We start from the raw sequence: 17,490 nt of genomic DNA on the forward strand, positions 1-17,490 counted from the left end.
GAAGCAGTATCTCTGGGCTCAGTCCTAAATCCTCTAATAATCCTGGGCATTGATCTGATTGATAACGGGAACCTCACAGGGTGGAATACCTCCCCTCCAGCCTCAGTCCTGATGGGTTCTGGGTACATGTACAGGATGAAAGACTCTGTCTTTGAATTAATTATCATTAATTCTTGTTTTCAGTATTTAGAGCTGAAAGAGACTTAAATGGTCATTTTGTACAATCACTCATTTTAAAGATGAGAAAGTGAGCTTTGGAGAAATTACAACTTCCAGTTTTAATACTGTGTTCTCCAAGAAAAGTCCTGCTGATAGTAACAACTCCAAAGTCATGGGTCAAGTCTAATCAACACGTGTGTGGTTTAACCTGGGCTCTGACCCCTGGTGGCCTAGATGTTAAAGTGCCTGCCCGCAATGCTGGAGACCTGTGTCTGATCTCTGGGTTGGGAATATCCCCTGGAGAAGGGAAATGGCTACCCACTCCAGGATTTTTGCCTGGAGAATTCCATGGACAGGGAAGCCTGGCATGCTACAGTCTATGGGGTCAAACCTGCCTCTCTCTCTCTCTCTCTCTCTATATATATATATATATAAATGTATATATATTTTTAGTATCAGGAATTTAATCAGAAACCTGAAATGGAACCAACTGACTCACAGTGAAATAAATACAAAGTAAAGCAATGATTTCGGCTTGAGCTGTCTGGTTCAGTGGTCTGCCGGAATGTCACAAACAAGCTAAGACACTGCAAACAATGGTTTTCTGGCTGTGACCACTGGCTGTTACTTCTAACATAGCAGAATCACCTTAGGGGAATGGAAGAAGTGAGCACCACGTTCTCCCTCATCCTGTGAGTCTCCTTCTGCCCCTGCGCTGGATGTAGCAGCGACCATCCACCAGTCAGGCCCGGGAGGGTAGGCCATCAGAGAGGAACCAGTCACTGTGTTCAGTTACAGCCGGACTCGCCCCGGCAGCAGTTCCTGTGGCTCTAGCCTGGTCTCCTGTGCAGGAATCTGGCCGTGGCAGCTGGAGAGGGTCACAGGACCTTCTGCTGAATGAAGCTGGGTGAATGAATGGGTGGGCTGCAGGGGTCACTTGCAAAGGAGCCAAGAGTGATAAGGAAACAACTCAATTCAGGCACATGCTTTCAATACCTAACTTCCAAACTTGCCTGTGGCATGGGGGGTGCCATCTCCCACGGGAGAGAAGAGGGTGGGAGGCCTTATTCTTAATCCTGAGTCTTTCTAGGAGCCAGGGCTTCAGAGCACAGGCTCCTGGTTCCTTCTCTCAGCCACTCTTTCTCCTCCGCTCTCACTCCTTGTGCTGTGTTTTCTTCTTTTTCTTCTTCTCTGGGGCCTTGCTGTCGTTTGACATGTGCCTTGCCCTCTTGCCTGTGTCGTTCTCAGAGTCTGAGCTGTCAGAGTCAGATGACTTCCTGTCTCTATGTTTCTTTTACTTCTTTCTTTTTCTAGAAGAATTTCTCGAGGGGTCAGGCTTTTCAAACTGCTGATTTCGCCTCTTCCTTCTCCTCTTCCTCATTGGGTATCAGAGAGTACTTGGTCCCACCTGGTTGCATGACACAATCCTTTGCAAAGTGGCCTTTACGGCCACACGTCTTGCAGGTAGTTCAGGACGGACTCGAGGGTGACTCCAGTGTAATCCTGGAAGGACTGCCTCCGCCTCTCTTCTTGCTCGATGATAACCTTGTTGGGATCAAGGTCCTTCCCGGTCCCTTGGTTGACAACCTTCAGGGAGAGGGATACTTTAATCCTATCATTTTTCATCTTTTGGCCAATAAGCTTCACCCACACTTTGTCTCCAATATCTACTATCTCAGATGGCTTAACCACGCGACAGGGTAAGTCTAGTTCGATGGACTAGACCTTGCTTCCGACAGCCTGGGCTTTTGATAAAGGCTCCATAGTCTGTGACCACAGCAGCCTCTCCTTGGAAAAAGTAAAGAGAGCAGGCAAGTTCTCCACAGTCTTGGGTCTTCCTGAATTGATCCTTCATGTTCCTCCATTTCTCTCCTGCTAAAGTTAATTGAAGTGTTTCAGTGTCAGCCTCTGGTTTCCCCTCGCAGCATTGCGCAAAACACCAAAACCCAGTCAGGCAAACCTGCCAATATTTCTATGATCATCTCTATTATTGTTATAAAAATTTGCTTCCTCACATAGTTTATCCTAATTGTTCCTTTCTTTATTCAATCACTGGGTACTTTTCTGAAACTTATTTAGCTATTTATAGCTAGATTCTCCAGAACTAGCTAGCTAAATTCTCCAGAACTGGGGAAACTTATAAGCTATTTCTATGCCTTTATTTGAAGTGAAAATACTGTTTCAAACATATCGTGACAAATGAACATGGGATTCTTTTCTCTTTATGAAACATAGAGACTAGAAAGACAGTCAGTGTTTGGTTATTACTCTTAATATTTACATTAACATTAAAAATAGCTGATTTTCACATTCAGCACATCTTCTCATTGGCATTCCCATGATGGAACATCCCCTCCTTTTCTGTGTAAATCTGATTAAGGGGCTGTCCCTGCTGTCAAAACTTCCATTCCATTTCAACAACAATCCTATTTACACAAGGACCTCAAGGTTGAACATTGAAAGTACCTAACCATTACTGAATATTGAATCATTTCTCTCCACATAAAATTGCAAATATGGTCTGAGAGCCAATTTCCCGATTACCTTGGTTGAGTAGGACTAATTACTTCTAAACTGGGTGCAACCACGGTCTGCCAAAGCAATGCTGGATTCTTCCAATATCAGGAGAGCTCTGCCCACCCAGTGATTGTCTCATACTGAATGCTCTAAGATTACTCATGCTTATAGTAATGATTCACTTTTAAAATAATGCTAATTGCAAGCAATCATAATAGTACAATTTATTTGAATGCCTACCACATGGCAGGCATCACATAAAGTATCTATTATCTCATTTCATTTACTTCTGAAAATGTGGCAGGTATTATTATTGACACTTTATAAACAGGAAAGTTGAGTTTCATAGGGATTGTCACATACCCAAAGCCACAGAGCTAATAAGTTCAAGAGCCTAAGGCTATTTTATATTGATGCTTCACTACCATTTCCATGTTATCTTAAAACAACCAGTGAAGATAAATGATGCCTGAGAAGGGCATCAATTTGGAAATTAGTAGAACTGAGCTCTGTTCCTGCTTCAGCCACTAGCTGAAAGGTGACCTTAAACCAGCACTTTGCTTCTCATTTCCTTCATCTGTAGAATTAAGTGATAGAACTAGCTTTAGCCTTCTGTGATTTTAAGTAATCTCAGAGAAATTTTTGTTTGTTTGTTTGTTTGTTTTGAGAAAGAAAATTGAAAAAAAAAATCATTCACAATAGTAGTGCCATTGAACAATATTTCTCTGGTAATTCCAGTTTCTCATCTGATTTCATGGTTTCAATCACAGAACAGTCCTTTTCATATAAAAAGTCCATGTTCTGACCAGATGAGTGAAGCACAGAGAAAGACATGGAATTGACTTATCATGGGTTAGACTCTTACAAAGTTTGAATTTAGCTTCATGCACTTATTATGCAGCATGTATAAAAAACTGAATGGATGATGTGAAGCAAGGTGGGAATTTAACACAAGCATAAAGGATATTTACAGTATGTGTGATGAAGCATAAAAATACATTTATCTCCCTCCAAAAGCAAAATGTTGGATATATTCATGTGAAACACCTTAGGTTATATCAAGAACACTATACTTAAATACATTTACATACTATTTAAGTACATATATTGACTTAATCATAGCACCTCTAGGGATTCATGATAAGTTACAGAAATTGTTTTTCAAAGATAAGTGAATAAAAATTAACTATAGCACATCAGCAATTTCAGACACATATACATACCACTTTGAAAATCTGTGCTCTTGAAATGTTAACAGTTCCTTAAGTATTTCTCACAATGATGCATCCATATCACACATACAATTACCTAAACATATTGTATTTTTCTGAGAACATCAAACATCATTATGTCCCATGTCAATTTTGTAATATTTTGAAAGAACAAAATATGGTATAGTTAGCTGACATATTTTCCTTCGTTGAAATATTCTTTTGTATGTAAACTCTTTACAGATTTTTCTCACCACTTTATCCTTTTCTGAAGTTGATAAAAATGTAAATGATGGCAAAGTGAAAAGAATTATCATTTCTTTCAGCAGTTATTAATCTGTGCCCTCATATTGGTATTGTGTAAATAATTGTTCCACAGAGTTTGTAAGCACTGAGAACAACTTTTTGGAATATATGATTTTCACACACACAAAAATATGTCACTTTAAGCTATTTTAGGTTAGTAGACATTTTCACCAAACAAAAAGTGTAGTTAAGTTGGTTTCACTCATCTATTAATTTAACATGTATTAATTTGAACTCCTACTATGTGTCAGGCACTGGTGCTAGGGTTTTTTTGTTTTTTTTTTTTTGCTAAAAATACAAAGTTGTTGCTTACCCAAATCTCCCAGTACAATGAGAGAGACCAATAAACATTTAAACCAATAGTTCAGTCGCTCAGTCGTGTCCGACTCTTTGCAACCCCATGAACCACAGCAATGCCAGGCCTCCCTGTTCATCACCAACTCCTGGAGTCCACCCAAACTCATGTCCATTGAGTCAGTGACGCCATCCAACCATCTCATCCTCTGTCATCCCCTTCTTCTCCTGCACTCAATCTTTCCCAGCATAAGGACCTTTTCCAATGAGTCAGCTCTTCGCATTTCAGATGGGCAAAGTACTGGAGTTTAAGCTTCAACATCAGTCTTTCCAATGAACACCCTGGACTGATCTCCTCTAGGATGAACTGGTTGGATCTCCTTTCAGTCCAAGGGACTCTCTAGAGTCTTCTCCACACCACAGTTCAAAAGCATCAATTCTTTGGTGCTCAGCTTTCTTTATAGTTCAACTCTCAAATCCATACATGACTACTGGAAAAGCCATAGCCTTGACTAGACGGACCTTTGTTGACAAAGTAATGTCTCTGCTTTTTAATATGCTGTCTGGGTTGGTCATAACTTTCCTTCCAAGGAGTAAGTGTCTTTTAATTCCGTGTCTGCAATCACCATTGGCAGTGATTTTGGAGCCTAAAAAAATAAAGTCTGACACTGTTTCCACTGTTTCCCTATCTATTTCCCATGAAGTGATGGGACCAGATGCCATGATCTTAGTTTTCTGAATGTTGAGTTTTAAGCCAACGTTTTCACTCTCCTCTTTCACTTTCATCAAGAGGCCTTTTAGTTCTTCTTCACTTTCTGCTATAAGGGTGGTGTAATCTGCATATCTGAAGTGACTGATATTTCTCCGAGCAATCTTGATTCTAGCTTGTGCTTCTTCCAGCCCAGCGTTTCTCCTGATGTATTCTGTGTATAAGTTAAATAAGCAGGGTGACAATACACAGCCTTGACGTACTCCTTTTTCTATTGGGAACCGGTCTGTTGTTCCATGTCCAGTTCTAACTGTTGCTTCCTGACCTGCATACAGGTTTCTCAAGAGGCAGGTCAGGTGGTCTGGTATTCCCATCTCTTTCAGAATTTTCCACAGTTTATTGTGATCCACACAGTCAAAGGCTTTGGCATAGTCAATAAAGCAGAAATAGATGTTTTTTCTGGAACTCTTGCTTTTTTGATGATCCAACAGATGTTGGCAATTTGATCTCTGGTTCCTCTGCCTTTTCTAAAACCAGCTTGAACATCTGGAATTTCATGGTTCATGTATTGCTGAAGCATGGCTTGGAGAATTTTGAGCATTACTTTACTAGTGTGTGAGATGAGTGCAATTGTGTGGTAGTTTGAGCATTCTTTGGCATTGCCTTTCTTTGGGACTGGAATGAAAACTGACCTTTTCCAGTCCTGTGGCCACTGTTGAGTTTTCCAAATTTGCTGGCATATTGAGTGCAGCACTTTCACAGCATCATCTTTCAGGATTTGAAATAGCTCAACTGGAATTCCATTACGTCCACTAGCTTTTCTCATAGTGATGCTTCCTAAGGCCCACCTGACTTCACATTCCAGGATGTCTGGCTCTAGGTCAGTGATCACACCATCGTGATTATCTGGGTCGTGAAGATCCTTTTTGTACAGTTCTTCTGTGTATTCTTGCCACCTCTTAATATCTTCTAATTCTGTTAGGTCCATACCATCTCTGTCCTTATTGAGCCCATAAACCAATAGAGAGGAAAGTAATTACAAATTGTGAAAACTTCCACTGAGGAAATTAACACCTTGAGGAGACAGAGATGAACTGGAGGAAGTCAACTGAGATAAGGTGAATTTCTGAGATCATGAAAGCCAAGAATGAAACCAATGCTTGATGAAGAGTGTTCTAAGCCAAGGCAGGATCAAGTGCAAGGACACTAAGACCTATCAAAATATTTTAGGGATAAATTTTCTGCTTTTTCCTTCAGTTTCATTAAGTACTATGATTCTCTCAAGTATTCCAACTCTCTGCAGAAAGATTTGCTAAAGGAAGATGTTTTTTAAAAGTTGTAGTAATTTAGAAAAATGAAGAAATTACTCCTAAAAAACAGCTTTAGGTGGGTGGATGAAGTACTGAATACCTGAAATATTATTACTTATTAGATGTTATAGCTTTAAGAAACATATCCCAAAGCAATGATCTCTGCTTGAATTTTCTGCTAACAAATTATCTATATGATAGATTTGGGACTTCCCAGGTGATGTGATGTTAAAAGAATCCACCCGCCAATCCAGGAAGTTCAAGGGACACGGGTTTGATTCCTGAGTTAAGAGGATCCCTGGAGTAGGAAATGGCAATACACTCCAGTTTTCTTGCCTGGAAAATTCCATGGACAGCGGAGCCTGGTGGGCTACAGCTCATGGGGTCACAGAAGAGTCGGATACAAGTTAGCGACTAAACAATGACAAGAAGATAGATTAATGTGCTTTTATAAAACATGAAACTTATTCTGATGATTTTCTGGCTTTAGAGGAGTAACTGTTCTTATTTGTTTCTTCTTATTTACAATGAATATATTTGAGTCCCAAATACACACCATACTTGGGGAAGACAGAAAAAGCAAAAGGTTTTTGTCAAAAACATCTAAAAATATTTTCATGTGTGCTTGTTGTTTCAGCAAAAACACATGAACTATCTCAAAGATTGGTTTACTACACTATCCTGTCATTATATCATACACATACATGGATGCTAGAGAGTGTTTTACTTTATTTTGAAATACATGGCACCACCAAAAAATTAATTAAATACATTCAATAAAATAAATATAGATGTTTTTCTGAAAATGAATTTTAATCAATTTTACACACACATTCATGATGATAATAACATATCTACCCAATGCCAAGACAATTTGATACAAAGTAGGAGAAAAATCAATTAAACTGGTTTTGTGTACAAAATATAAGGACTTGCCTTTTTGGTGATCATTCTGAAATTTGTGTAGGTCCAAATGTTCTTAATTGACTAGTACATCGTGACAGTAATTAAACAGAAAATTGAATTAGTTCACTAAGTTTACATTTCTCTATCAAATGATAATGCCATTAGATTTAAAATAAATTAAAGCTGGTATGTAAATCTGTAGCCTAGTAGTTGAAATAGGCCTCATTCAATCTTCAGATTATCTGATAATTCTCATTTAAGTCAATTATAAAACATAGATATCAGTTAAATGTTATTATTCAATCAATTTTAAAATTAAAACTTAATAGGGACTAGCACATCTTTTCTGATATGAAAGAACAGAATCCAGGTTTGAAGAAGATAAATTCTAGAGCAAGCCTTTTGTAAAAGTCAAAGATACCAAGAATTTCTCAGAAAAGCTCATAAAATATGATATGACGATCTTAACTAGAGGCAAAAGCTTGAAAGTCAAAGTTAAATTCTTGTCCCATTATAATATAAAACTTTACCAGAAGAGTAAGTAGACACTGGGCACCTAAACATGGAAAAGAAAGAGGGAATGATTAATTCAGAAATATTTTACACATGTATTATCGACATGAGGCAGGTACATTAGAAAGTATGTTTCAATTTCAATCGCAGTTTGCTTGTTAAGATTTTAAGCCCACTGCAATTACTTCCATTCATACAACAAATGATGTCATTGAACATGCTTCAGTAAATCTTGTGTGAAAGACAAAATAAAGTAAATACTTACGCACAGATAGTGATTCAGGAAAGCATGAAGATATGTTAACCTGGAATCCAACTATAGTAACAATTAAGGGGATTTCTGTGGTTTCACATTTCCTTATGAATACCTTCTGGTACTCATCATTCTTTATTGTAATTATTGTTTCACATACCATTTTTTCCCTCCTCACTAAGAGCTCCCTAAGTGATTTTCTCTCAATCATCTGTTATCTTTCCTGACTCTTTGGTAGGTATTCAGTAAATGTAAAAGGAAAGGATAAATGAATCAATGAGAAGAGAGAATGGTAAATGTAACCAAGATGAAATTAAAATCAGCTAAAGGACTTCCCTGGTGGTCCAGTGGTTAAGAATCTGCCTTTCAATGAAGGGGACGTGGGTTTGATCCCTGGTCAGGGAACTAAGATCCCACATCAGTTCAGTTGCTCAGGTGTGTCCAACTCTTTGCGACCCCATGGACCAGGCTTCCCTGTCCATCACCAACTCCTGGAGCTTGCTCAAACTCATGCCCATAGAGTCAGTGATGCCATCCAACCATCTCATCCTCTGTCATCCCCTTCTCCTTCTGCCATCAATCTTTCCCAGCATCAGGGTCTTTTCCAATGAGTCAGCTCTTCACATCAGGTAGCCAAAGTATTGGAGCTTCAGCTTCAGCATCAGTCCTTCCAGTGAATATTCAGGACTGATTTCCTTTAGGATGTACTGGTTGGATCTCCTTGCAGTCCAGGAGACTCTCAAGAGTCTTCTCCAAAACCACAGTTCAAAAGCATCAGTTCTTTGGTGCTCAGCTTTTTTTATAGTCCAACTCTCTCATCCATACACGACCACTGGAAAAACCATAGCCTTGAATAGACGAACATTTGTTGGCAAAGTAATATCTCTGCTTTTTAATATGCGGTCTAGGTTGGTCATAGCTTTTCTTTCAAGGAGCAACCATCTTTTAATCTCATGGCTACAGTAACTATCTGCAGTGATTTTAGAGCCCAAAGAAATAAAGTCTCTCACTATTTCCATTGTTTCCCCATCTATTTGCCATGAAGTGATGGGACTGGATGCCATGATCTTAGTTTTCTGAATGTTGAGTTTTAAGCCAACATTTTCACTCTCTTCTTTCACTTTCATCAAGAGGCTCTTAGTTCTTCTTTGATTTCTGTCATCTGCATATCTGAGGTGATAAAGCAGAAGTAGATGTTTTTCCGGAACTGTCTTGCTTTTTCGATGATCCAGTGGATGTTGGCAATTTGATCTTTGGTTCCTCTGCTTTTTCTAAATCCAGCTTAAACATCTGGAAATTCACAGTTCACTTACCGTTGAAGCCTGGGTTGGAGAATTTTGAGCATTAATTTGCTAGCATGTGAGTAGCTAGAGGCAAAGAAGAAAAAGAAAGACATACCCATTTGAATGCAGAGTTCCAAAGAATAGCAAGGAGAGATAAGAAGGCCTTCCTCAGGGATCAATGCAAAGAAATAGAGGGAAACAATAGAAGGGGAAAGACTAGAGATCTCTTCAAGAAACCAAGGGAACATTTCATGCAGATTGGCACGATAAAGGAAAGAAATGGTATGGACCTAACAGAAGCAAAATATATTTAAGAAGAGGTGGCAACAATACACAGAAGAACTGTGCAAAAAAGATCTTCACGACCCAGATAATCACGGTGGTGTGAGCACTCACCTAGAGCCAGACATCCTGGAGTGTGAAGTCAGGTGGGCCTTAGGAAGCATCACTACGAACAAAGTTTGGGGGAGGTGATGGAATTCCAATTGTGCTATTTCAAATCCTAAAAGATGATGCTGTGAAAGTGCTGCACTCAGTATACCAGCAAATTGGATAAGTCAGCAGTGGCCACATGATTGAAAAAGGTCCATTTTCATTCCAGTCCCAAAGAAAGGCAATGCCAAAGATCTCACATGCCACACCACAACTAGCGAGTCCAAGCACCACAACTAGTGAGAATCCTGTGTGCTGCAGTGAAGATCCCAAGTGCCATAAGTGAGACATAACAGAGCCAAAAATAACATTTAAAAATAAATGAATTTTTTTTAGAAACTGTTACAAAATAAATTTGGGGGGAAAAAATCTAAGGTTTATTTTAAAAAAAAATCAGCTAATCATAAAACAGGAGTTTGTTAGAGAGAGGGAAAAACAACCTTTTAATCTCAGTCCTGTTTACAAAACTATGGAGAAATGAAAAATGTTGAAGAATAAATTAAGAAACTATAAATTTTTGGTATTTCAAAGTGCCTCAAAGATTTTTAATGTTTTGGTAGGGAGACAGAAAAGGAGGTTGACAAACCATGATCTCCCTTAGGCACATCTGTATTCACATGAGAATATACATCATAATTTCCACACATGTTTACACTCTTGCTTCATATCACAACATCATGGTGTCATTGATTCCATTTCTGTTGATTGATCCTTGTGGTTCTGTGGGTCTGCCTCATCGTTGTACAGAAACTTAGTCTCATATGCTTTCTTATTTTAATAGTTGTCCTTCAAGGAATAAAGATGGGCTGTATGTAAGGATGCTGTTTCCACTAAAATGTCATCTTAGCCAGTATAGAAGGGTAAAAATAGAAACAATTTTGGATAACCAACAGTAAGAGTATCCATCTGTTTCTCACGAAGATATGTGTTTTTCTGTTTCTTTCTTTAAAATAATTCATAAGATTCCATTCCTAAAATCTAAAACTATGATATTTCTCCAGATAAAACTTATAGTTTATAATCAAATAATTAACTTGTAAACACCCTGGATAAACTTTAAATAGCTCATCCAATACTACTGAGGTATACTTTACACAGTTGACCCGGCAGGCATTTGAAGACCTGCTGAATGATTGAGCTACTGTATTCCAGACTGAGGAAGTGATCAAAATGAGGAAAATGGGAAGAGTACCACTCCAAATGGTGTTCCAACTAAACAGTACAAGTTGGTACACAGCAAATAGTGAATAATTTCACCACTTTTCCAAATCCATATGGACGTGGAAAGGGAGATGCAAACATCTGAGGAACACCTATTTCTTAAGAGAAAATGAAAGAAGATAGATTAGGATACTAAAAGCTACTGTGTTAACTGATAGGAAGTTACAACTTAAATTTTACTAAGTTCTCTGTTATCTAAAATAATTTAATTTGGGATATTATAACTATAACAATGCCCCATAACCTCACAAAGTGAATGACATAATAGAACAAAAGTAGTCTATAGAATATGTTGAAATACTTTGAATTGATTTCAACTGCATTTATTCTTTTTTCAGGTCAAAATTAATAAAAATACAAACACACTCCAAGTATTATTTAGTATTTCTTTATGGTGTAAATCCCACACTGAGGTCACAGTTGCTTTTTAAAATTTCAGTAGAATAGAGAAACCTAAAAATTTATTTAAAGACCTAACATTTAGAACTTATTTAAATTATCATATTAGGTCACATACACCTGCTTCTATCATTGAGAAAAATTCTAATCTCATAGAAATCTAGAGAAATTTTGTGAGTATATGTGTGCATGTGTGCAAAATATAGCAGATGATTTATTTGCTATTATCACAAAAAGTCCTAGCCAATTTCAGACAAAGCAAGGTATTATATTCTTGCATGGTTTAGACCTCAGAAACATATGTCAATGCCAAGTTTACTAATTGTGCACCCAGTACAAATATTGGAAAGCTCAGCCAAAACAACAGAACTCTGAAGTACAAAGTAAATGTAGGCATAAAGAAAAAATTATAGGGCAGGTTTTGGTTTTCCCTTATCTATGTTAGCTACTTTTTCCTTCTCAGCATGTTATTATGAAGCTGCTTGGTGGTGGAGGTGGTGCTTAGTCATGTCTGACTCTTTGCCATGCCACAGACTGTAGCCCGCCAGGCTCCTCTGTCCATGGAACTTTGCAGGGAGAAGAATACTGGAGTGGATTTTCATTACCTACTCCAGGGATCTTCCCCACCCAGGGGTGGAACCCACATCTTTTACATCTCCTGTGTTGGGAAGTAGACTCTTTACCACTATTGCTACCTGGGAAGCCCTGCTTGGAATAGATAGCAGTATAAATGATACATAAATAGAGATAACTCCGGCGATAATTGAGTCAATGCAACTGTTTAAATCCATGCTGACTTTTGCAGAATATTATAGCATGCAATGCTATATCTGTCTCCTGTCTCCTCTACCCTGGTGTAGAATACAAGCTACAGGAAACAGAAGAGACTTCTAGACATAATTTTAGAAATAGTATCTTAGAAACGTGTATAAGTGGTTGTTCAAGTGCAAGGCAAACAACTGAAATTCCATATTTAAGTTTGCAGGGAAGTCCGAAATATGTTCTGTCTTTAACATTGTCCACATTTCTTAAAAGCAACACTCCACAAACAAATTGTAAGTAAAAATGTCAAACTCCAGAGTCTTAAAATTTACCAACCAATTTATTTTTAAACTGAAACTACCTCAATTTTAACAGCATTGCTATAATACTGAAAAGGTATGGGGCATTTTCTATGTGTCAGGCACAGTGCTTAGGTGAAATGAATTCTTTTATTTAGTTCTCACAGCCACCCTGTGAGATAGGCATTATTTTTCTATCTTATGGATAGAAAACGGGCACAGAGAGGTTAAGCCATTTGTCCAAGAGAAAACATTAGCAGTGTCAGAAAAGGGCTTTTAAAAAAGCAATCCGACTGAAGCGCCCTTTCTGAAATTTATTACTGTGCTTTGCTGCTTCTCTTAGAATAATCTACCTAAAACATTCTGGTACTTCTTATTTTAAGAAATGAAGAAAACTCACAAAATTTAAAAGGAGTTCTCTGATAGCCAACATCAAGATTTAGTTGCTTCAAATGACTTTTGATATAGCTGTTTTTTCCCTAAAGGCTTTGGTAAAAATTAATAGGCCAAGAATTGTTGATTAATGTAAATCATTTTACCAGTTCAGTGAAAATTAGTGTTATTTTTCCTCATAAACTGATCAATGCATTTCTAAGGTATTTTACACTTCACTTTTAGCCTTTCTTTGTAGGAGAAGTATTGATAATGCCTTAGCCTGTATGAATAACTCATTTTGAAAATCAGAAAAGCCTATTTCAAGTATCAGTGTCAGTTGAAATCATGAAAATTAATCAAAATATTGGCAATCATGAATATGTAGATGTTTAATTCATGCTTGCTCTAAGTTCAAATGGATGAAATCACTTATTCAAATATTAAATCATCCTTTCAGCTGGAGAGCTAAGTCTCAGCTATGAATGAGAAAGGCTACATAGATTGGATGTAGTAAAATTATTATTTTTATGCTGAGATATTACACCGATGAACTGAAAAATAAATTTATAAGCTACAACTATGAACTAATATGCTTTTTTTCATTTATGGAATCTAGCTTAGGTTGAAAAACTGAAAACCACTGTTTTTTTTTTTTTTTTAAACTTTTTATTTTGTATTGGAGTATAGCAGTTTAACAATGTCAAGTTTCGGGTGAACAATGAAGGGACTCAGCCTTACATTTATCCATTCTCCCCCAAACTCCCCTCCCATCCAGGCTGCCACAAAACATTGACCAGAATTCCATGTGCTAAACTTGTCCTTGTTGTTTATCCATTTTAATTATATAACAGTGTGTATATGTCCATCCCAAAGTCATCCTTATCTTTCCCCTCATCCTTCCCCCTTACGGCATTCAGAAGTTTGTTCTCTAAGTTTTAAGTCTCCTGGAAATCACTTGTTTCATATCTAAATATTTTACGTGGAAGTGTCATAGGTCTAATATACTCTACTTCTCTATTTGTGCCTGTGTGCATACCTGCAATTGTCATTCATGAAAACAATGAGGGCACGGGTGTTAAACCTGATTGCTGTCTTATATCCTCACAGCCAATTCATTCTCAGCATGTAAAGTTACATAATGGATGTGTTTAGGGCCTTTATCTCTCTCTTTCAAGTTTCTATTATACATGGATCTCCCCAAGATCACATAGGGGAGAAAATTCTTACATGTTCTACGTAACAGTCCAATTTTCATAGCCTATGAAAATCAGAAGACTGGTTTTCTTTGTAGCTTTTTCCCTTCCACTTCTGGTTGTAAGGTTTATAAAGTTAGTCTGTTGGAGACATAAATAATATACTCTAAATTATTCTTGACACCTATTTCCTTTCATGATTAACAAATAAATGTCTTTGGGATGCTTGGCTGCCCTGTCAGGTGGTATATACATGTTAAATAATGCTGTTTACACAACTTACAAAGAACATGAACACACATAGCCAACATCTGCTGCCTCATATATATATAGTTTGAAAAACTCTGAAATATATATCCACATTTTGAAGGTTTTTCAAATTTTCATAATTATGTGTTTCACAGTAATTCAAGTTCAATAACTATTCTAGATGACTTGTTTAAAAAAAGTCTTCCTCCCATTCCACTATAATGCTGATTTTAAAATAAATGATTAATTACCTCTATAATGGAGCTTGTTTTTTCAAAACAAAAAAGCCTTTGAATATTTTAAACAACTCACAGATTTTTAAATTGTACATGTATACTTTTTTTTCCAAAATTGTGATAAGAAAACTTGACATGAGTTTTACCCTCTTAACACAACTTTACAATACAATATTGTTAACTATAGTCACATGTTGTCCAGCAGATTGCTGTTATTTGTTTTACTTACTGGAACTTTATACCCATGGGTTAGCAACTCTTAATTTCTCCCTGTTCCCGTCCCCTGGCAATGACCATCCTACCCTTGGCTTCTGTGAGTTTGGCTATTTTAGATACCTTATATATGTGGAATCCTGCAATACTTGTCCTTCTATAACTGACTTATTTCACTTGGTATAGGGTTCTTTTATGTTGTCACATACTGCAGAATTTCCTTCCTTTTAAAGCCTGAATAATATTCCATTGCATGCATACACTTTATTTTCTTTAAACATTCATTTTTAAATGGACATTTAGGTTGTTTTCACATGTATGAACATGAAAGTGCTAGTAACTGAGATGAGATCCTGATTTCAGTTCTGCTGGATAAATACCCAGGAGTAGAACTACTGGATCATGTTATAGTTCTATTTTTAACTTTTTGAGGAATTGCCTACAGTTTTCCATAGCAGCTGTACCATTTTACATTCCCACCAACAGTGTATAAGGGTTTCAATTTCTCCACAATCTTCAGCAACATTGTCTTTTTTTTTTTATAATAACCATTCTAACAGATGTTAGGTGATATCTCATTATGGTTTTGTTCTTCATTTTCCAGATGATTACCTGTGTTGAGTATATTTTAATATACCTGTTGGACATGTGCGTATCTTCTTTGGAAAAATGTCTATTCAGGTCATTAACCCCTTTTAAACAAAATTTCATTATTAGACTTTTCTGCTCTGGAGTTATAGGAATCTCTTATGTATTTTGGAAATTAACTCCTTATCAGATATGTATTTTGTAAATATTTACTCCCATTCCATAGTTGCTTGTTCATTCTGTTATTGTTGTTCCATAAAGACACACACACAAAAACCTGTTAAACTAAAAACAACTTTAGTAAAGTTGTAGGATACAAAATGAACAGAAAAACTCAGTTGCATTTCTATGCACTAACAATGAACTATCTAAAAAGGAAATTGGGAAAGTAGAAAATACTTAGAAATGAACTTAACTGAGGAGATTAAAGAAGTACACTAAAAACTACAAAACATTGATGAAAGAAATTAAGGGATGAAGTCACAAACAAACAAGGAAATATTCTGTGTTAATGGATTAGAAGATTTAATATTGTTAAAATATCTGTACTACTCAAAGAAATCTACAGATTCAACACAATCACAATCAAAATCCCAATGACATTTTTTTTATAGAAATAAAAAAAAAAACTAAAATTTACATGGAATCTTAAAGGGTCTACAAGAGCCAAGAAAAGATTAGCAAAGCTGGAGGCATCACATTTCCTGATTCAAAGTATATTACAAAACTACAGTATGGTACTGGCATAAAGACTGATGTGTCAACCAAAGGAATGGAACAAAGAGCTGAGAAATGGGTCCACATGGTAGTGTATAGATGAGTGTGGGCTGGGTGTGTCAATGTAGAGTAGATACCTAATGAGACGCTGCTGCATAGGACAGGGGGTTCACCTGGGAACTCTGTGATGACCGAAAGGAGTGGGGTAGGGCGAGGAGAGCAGGGAGGCTCCAGATGGGGGGATATGTGGATATGGATCACTGATTCACATTGCTGTACAGCAGAAATGAACGCAACATTGTGAAGTAATGATTGTTGCTGTTTAGTCACTCAGTCGTGTCTGACTCTTTTGCCATCCCGTGGATTGTAGACCACCAGGCTCCTCTGTCCATGGGGTTTCCCTGGTAAGAATACTGGAGTGAGTTGCCATTTCTTTCTCCAGAGGATCTTCTCCACCCAGGGATTGAACCTGAGTCTCCTGCATTGGCTAGCAGATTCTTTACCAGTGAGCCACCAGGGAAAACTTAAAGTAATTATATACCAATTAAAAATAAATAAAAAAATACATATTAGAGATCCAAAACAAAAGAAAGAAAGAAATGAATCTACATGTTTATAACAACTGATATTTCACAAAGGTACTATGCATGCATACTAGACATGGGATAGTCTCTTCAATAACGGTGTTAGGAAAACTGAATATCTATATGCACAAGAATTAAATTAGACCTTTGTCTTATACCATGCAAAAAAAAAAAAGAAATCATCTCAAAATGGGCCTAAAGACTTAAATGTAAGACCTGAAACTGTAAAACTTCCTACAAGAAAACAGCAAAAGCTTCATGACATTGATCTTAGCAATGACTTCTTTGATATGCCCCAAAAAGCACACACAACAAAAATATACAAGTGGAAGTACATCAAACTGTATATGTATATTCTAAACATATATATGTATATAAACATATATATTCCTAACTTACATAATATATATATATATTTTAAAATGTGATTTTACCTGTAGTTATAAAGCATTACTGCTGTGTTTATGCTTGAAGTTTGGCAAGCATGTAAAATGATATCAAATCAAACTATGTTCTCAAATATTTTAAAAGTACATAACCTCTATTACAAGGATTAGAAAAACAGGTCTTTTAACTTACCCTGTAATCAAATAAAATCACTGCTTTTTTTTAGTAACTTGAAGTAATTAACTTCAAGTGTAAGATGTATGGTATGTGATATTAATAACTAGCTGAGCCTATTTACAACCACTAGATCACTTTTTCTATTAATATGATCCAAATATTTTCATACATTCTATATTCAGCATATCTAGAGCAGT

At 36.8% G+C, this 17,490-nt stretch overlaps 1 pseudogene; it reads right to left on the minus strand.

Annotated features, from left to right (window-relative positions):
• Positions 1 to 1,312: 1,312 nt before the first annotated feature.
• Positions 1,313 to 1,923, minus strand: LOC122678369 (annotated as a pseudogene).
• Between the last annotated feature and the right edge of the window lie 15,567 nt (positions 1,924 to 17,490).

Source organism: Cervus elaphus, chromosome 20 (assembly GCF_910594005.1).
Source record: "Cervus elaphus chromosome 20, mCerEla1.1, whole genome shotgun sequence".
NCBI lineage: Eukaryota > Metazoa > Chordata > Mammalia > Artiodactyla > Cervidae > Cervus > Cervus elaphus.